This window comes from Hippopotamus amphibius, chromosome 4, assembly GCF_030028045.1.
Source record: "Hippopotamus amphibius kiboko isolate mHipAmp2 chromosome 4, mHipAmp2.hap2, whole genome shotgun sequence".
NCBI lineage: Eukaryota > Metazoa > Chordata > Mammalia > Artiodactyla > Hippopotamidae > Hippopotamus > Hippopotamus amphibius.
Window position 1 is genome coordinate 48,459,777 of NC_080189.1, and position 6,278 is coordinate 48,466,054.

The window sequence follows — 6,278 nt, forward strand, 5'->3', positions numbered from 1 at the left end:
GAAGTGGTGAGATGAGATTTTCTTGACTCATTGCTAATCTTAGGGAGAAAACAGTTAATCTTTGACATTAAGTATGATGTCAGCTCAAGATTTTATATATTAACAGATTCCCTTTATCAGAGTGAGGAAGTTAGTTTGTTGAGAGTTTTTATCATGAAAGTATGCCAAGTTTTGTCAGTTGCTTTTTCTGCATTATTGAAATGATCATATTATTTTCCTTTTTAGTTTCTTGATATGGTGAATTAACATTGATTGTTATTTGAGTGTTGAACCAATCTCTCATTTCTAGGATGAATCCACTTGGTATGATACGTTGTCATTTTTCTGTATTGCTGGTTTCAACTTCTCCATATTTTGTGAAGAATTTTTTCATTTATGTTCCTATGAATATTTGCCTCTAGTTTTCTTTTCTTGTAATGCCTATGTCTGGTTTTGGTACCAGAGTAATGATAGCTCCATAAAGTGAGTTGACAATTATTTCTATTTGTAGTTTCTGGAAGAGCTTGTGTAGAATATGCATTATTTCTTCCTTAAATGTTGGTGGTTCACCAGTGAAGACTTCCTTGCCTGATATTTTCTTTGTGGGAATGTGTTTTAATTACTAATTAAATTTCTTAAATAGATACAGGACTCTTCATAGTATCTAATATTGTTGAATAAGCTTTGATAATTTATGTCTTTCAAAGAATTTGCCCATCTCATCAAAATCATCAGATTTATCTGCATAAAGCTATTTAGACTATTCTCTTATTATTCTTTTAATATCAGCAGAATCTATAGTGATGTTCCCTATTTCTTGTCTCTTTTTTTAAAAATAAATTTATTTATTTATTGGCTGCATTGGGTCTTCACTGCTGAGTATGAGCTTTCTCTAGTTGCGGTGAGTGGGGGCTACTCTTCGTTGTGGAGCACGGGCTTCTCAGTGTGGTGGCTTCTCTTGTTGTGGAGCACAGCCTCTAGGCGTGCGGGCTTCAGTAGTTGTGGCACACAGGCTCAGTAGTTGTGGCACACAGGCTTAGTTGCTTCACAGCATGTGGGATCTTCCTGGACCAGGGATGGAACCCATGTCCCCTGCATTGGCAGGCAGATTCTTAACCACTGAGCCACCAGGGAAGTCCCCCCCATTTCATTTTGGATATCAGAAATTTGTGTCTTCGCTCTTCTTTTCAGTTTGGCTAAACGTTTGTCAATTTTATTGATCTTTACAAAGTTCAGCTTCTGATGTCATTGACTATATTGATGTTATTGACTAGGTTTTTGTTTTTCAATTTTATTGATTTATGCTCTTATCTTCATCATCATTCTCAACTTTCTCCTTGCTTTGGATCTCTTCTTTTTCTAGTTTCTTAATGTAAAAACTTAAGATTGTGACTTTTTTTTCTACTAATATAGTCATTTAATACTATAAAGACTATTAATTTCCCCACAAATTATGTTATGCTGTATTTCAATTTTGATTCAACTGAAAATATTTTCTGATTTCCATTATGGTTTCTCCTGTGACCCCTGAATTATTTAGAAATGTGGTGTTTAATTTCCAAATATTTGGAGAGTTTCCAAGTATCATTCTGTTGTTGATTTCTAGTTTGATTCCTTTGTGGTCAGAGGTTTCAATTCTTTTAAACTCGTTGAAGTTTGTTTTATGGTCCAGAATATTTTCTATACTGTTAAATGTTCCATGTGCACATGAAAAGAATATATATTCTGCTATTTTTATGTAAAGAATCTTTTTTTAAGCTCTTTATTGGAATATAATTGCTTTACACTATTGTGCCAGCTTTTTTTCTATACACCAAAGTCAATAAACTGTATTTATACATATATCCCCATATGCCCTCCCTCCCATGACTCCCTCCCACCCTCCCTATCTGAGCCCTTTAAGTCATCACCCATGAAGTTGCCATATGTTATGTGGCAACTTCCCACTAGCTATCTATTTTACATTTGGTAGTGTATATATGTCAGTGCTACTCTCCCACTTCGCTCCAGCTTCCCCTTCGCCCCCCCCACCCACCTTGTGTCCTCAAGTCCATTCTCCATATCTACATCTTTATTCTTGCCCTGTCACTGGGTTCATCAGAACCATTTTTTTTTAGGTTCTATGTATATGTTAGCACATGGTATTTATTTTTCTTTTTTTTTTTTCTTTTTAATTTTTTTATTTTTTACAATAAACTGCATATATTTAGAGTGTACAATTTGGTATCCCAATCTCCCAATTTATTAACCCCCCAGCCCTCCCCACTTTCCCTACTTGGTGTCCATATGTTTGTTCTCTACATCTGTGTCTCTATTTCTGCCTTGAAATCTGGTTGATTTGTACCATTTTTCTATATTCCGCACATATGTGTTAATATACGATATTTGTTTTTCTCTTTCTGACTCACTTCACTCTGTATGACAGTCTCTAGGTCCATCCACCTCACTACAAATAACTCAATTTCATTCCTTTTTATGGCTGAGTAATATTCCATTGTATATATGTGCCACATCTTCTTTATCCATTCATCTGTTGATAGACATTTAGGTTGCTTCCATGTCCTGGCTGTTGTAAATAGTGCTGCAATGAACATTGTGGTCCATGTTTCTTTTTGGATTATGGTTTTCTCTGGGTATATGCCCAATAGTGGGATTGCTGGGTCATATGGTAGTTCCACCTTTAGTTTTTCAAGGAACCTCCATACTGTTTTCCATAGTGGCTGTACCAATTTACATTCCCACGAGCAGTGCAAGAGGGTTCCATTTTCTCCACACCCTCTCCAGTATTTATTGTTTCTAGATTTTTTGATGATGGACATTCTGACCAATGTGAGGTGATACCTCATTGTGGTTTTGACTTGCATTTCTCTAATGATTAGTGTCGTTGAGCATGTTTTCATGTGTTTGTTAGCCATCTGCATGTCTTCTTTGGAGAAATGTCTATTTAGGTCTTCCGCCCATTTGTGGATGGGGTTATTTGCTTTTTTGGTATTAAGCTGAATGAGCTGCTTATATATTTTGGAGATTAATCCTTTGTCCATTGCTTCGTTGGCAAATATTTTCTCCCATTCTGAGGGATGTCTTCGTGTCTTGTTTATCATTTCTTTTGCTGTGCAAAAGCTTTTAAGTTCATGAGGTCCCATTTGTTTATTCTTGATTTTATTTCCATTATACTAGGAGGTGTGTCAAAAAGGTTCTTGCTTTGATGTATGTCATAGAGTATTCTGCCTATGTTTTCCTCTAAGAGTTTTATAGTTTCTGGCCTTACATTTAGGTCTTTAATCCATTTTGAGTTTATTTTTGTGTATGGTGTTAGGAAGTATTCTAATTTCATTCTTTTCCATGTAGCTGTCCAATTTTCCCAGCACCACTTATTGAAGAGGCTTTTTTCCATTGTATATTCTTGCCTCCTTTGTCAAAGATGAGGTGCCCATATGTGCATGGGTTTACCTCTGGGTTCTCTATTCTGTTCCATTGACCTATATTTCTGTTTCTGTGCCAGTACCATACTGTCTTGATCACTGTAGCCTTGTAGTATAGTTTGAAGTCAGGAAACCTGATTGCACCAATTCTGTCTTTCCTTCACAAGATTGCTGTGGCTATCCGGGGTCTTTTGCATTTCCATGCAAATCGTAAGATTTCTTGTTCTAGTTCTGTGAAAAATGCCATTGGTAATTTGATAGGGATTGCATTGAATGTGTAAATTGCTGTGGGTAGTACAGTCATTTTCACAGTGTTGATTCTTCCAATCCAAGAACATGGTATGTCTCTCCATCTGTTTGTATCATCTTTGATTTCTTTCATCAGTGTCTTAAAGTTTTCTGCATACAGGTCTTTTGCCTTCTTAGGCAGGTTTATTCCTAGGTATTTTATTCTTTTTCTTGCAGTGGTAAATGGGAGTGTTTCCTTAATTTCTCTTTCTGATCTTTCATTGTTGGTGTATAGGAATGCAAGAGATTTCTGTGCATTAATTTTGTATCCTGCTACTTTACTAAATTCATCAATTAGTGCTAGCAGTTTCCTGTTAGAGTCTTTAGGGTTTTCTATGTATAATATCATGTCATCTGCAAAGAGTGACAATTTTACTTCTTCTTTTCCAATTTGGATTCCTTTCATTTCATTTTCTTCTCTGATTGCTGTGGCTAAAACTTCCAAAACTGTGTTGAAAAATAATGGTGAGAGTGGGCACCCGTGTCTTGTGCCTGTCCTTAGAGGGAATGCTTTCAGTCTTTTACCATTTAGAATGATGTTGGCTGTTGGTTTGTCATATATGGCTTTATTATGTTGAGGTAATTTCCTTCTATGCCCATTTTCTGGAGAGTTTTTATCATAAATGGATGTTGAATTTTGTCAGAAGCTTTTCTGAGTCTATTGAGATTCTCACATGGTTGTTAAACTTCAATTTGTTAATATGATGTATCACATTGATTGATCTGCATATATTGAAAAATCCTTGCATTCCAGGGATAAACCCCACTTGATCATGGTGTATGATTGTTTTAATATGCTGTTGGATTCTGTTAGCTAGTACTTTGTTGAGTATTTTTGCATCTATCTTCATCAGTGATATTGACCTGTAATGTTCTTTTTTTGTCACATCTTTGCCTGGTTTTGGTATCAGGGTGATTGTGGTCTCTTAGAATGAGTTTGGGAGTGTTCCTCCTTCTGCTATATTTTGGAAGAGTTTGAGAAGGATAGGTGTTAGCTCTTCTCTAAATGTTTGATAGAATTCACCTGTGAAGCCATTTGGTCCTGGGCTTTTGTTTGTTGGAAGAGTTTTAATCAGAGTCTCAATTTCCGTACTTGTGATTGGTCTGTTCATAGTTTCTATTTCTTCCTGGTTCAGTCTTGGAAGATTGTATTTTTCTAAGAATGTATCCATTTCTTCCAGGTTATCCAATTTATTGGCATGTAGTTGCTTGTAGTAGTCTCTCATGATCTTTTGTATTTCTGCAGTGTCAGTTGTCACTTCTACTTTTTCATTTCTAATTCTGTTGATTTGCATCTTGTCCCTTTTTTTCCTGATGAGTCTGGCTAATGGTTTATCAATTTTGTTTATGTTCTCAAAGAACCAGCTTTTAGTTTTATTAATCTTTGCTATTGTTTCCTTCATTTTTTTTTTCATTTATTTCTGATCTGATCTTTTTTTTTTCTGAGCAAGTTTTATTTATTATTTAATACTTATCAATGCTTTCATGTTTAAAATATTCAGTAATAAGAATCAGAAAGTTTTTAAAAACACCTAAATATATCATAATCGAGGATATAAAAATTGTTAGCCATCTGAGAATAGGGATTACCATTACAACATCTTCCCTCCCTTCTGACAAATTCTCAGTCCTTATCTTAACTGAGTCATCCAGTATTTGATAATGTTGATCAGTTCTTCCACCTTTAACTCCTCCTCTTCCCTTGGCTCCCCCTACTTGATGCCTGTGGCTTTATGATCTGATCTTTATGATTTCTTTCCTTCTGCTCACTTTGGGGTTTTTTGTTCTTCTTTCTTTAATTGTTTTAGGTGTAAGGTTAGGTTGTTTATTCGATATTTTTCTTGTTTCTTGAGGTAGGACTGTATTGCTATAAACTTCCCTCTTAGAACTGCTTTTGCTGCATTCCATAGGTTTTGGGTTGTTGTGTTTTCATTGTCATTTGTTTCTAGGTATTTTTTGATTTCCTCTTGGTTTCTTCAGTGATTTCTTCGTTGTTTAATAACGTATTGTTTAGCCTCCATGTGTTTGTATTTTTTACAGTTTTTTTTCATGTAATTGATATCTAGTCTCATGGCATAGTGGTCAGAGAAGATGCTTGATATGATTTCAATTTTCTTGAATTTACCAAGGCTTGATTTGTGACCCAAGATGTGATCTATCCTGGAGAATGTTCTGTGAGCACTTGAGAAGAAAGTGTATTCTACAGTTTTTGGATGGAATGTCCTATAAATATCAACTAAGTCAAGATGGCCTAGTGTGTCATTTAAAGCTTGTGTGTCCTTATTTATTTTCTGTGTGGATGATCTGTCCATTGGTGTAAGTGGGGTGTTAAAGTCTCCTACTATTATTGTGTTCCTGTCAATTTCCCCTTTTATAGCTGTTAGCATTTGCCCTATGTATTGAGGTGCTCCTATGTTGGGGGCATAGATATTTACAATTGTTATGTATTCTTCTTGGATTGATCACTAGATCATTATGTAGTGTCCTTCTTTGTCTCTTGTAATAGTCTTTACTTTAAAGTCTAATTTGTTTGATATGAGTATTGCTACTTCAGCTTTCTTTTGATTTCCATTTGCATGGAATATCTTT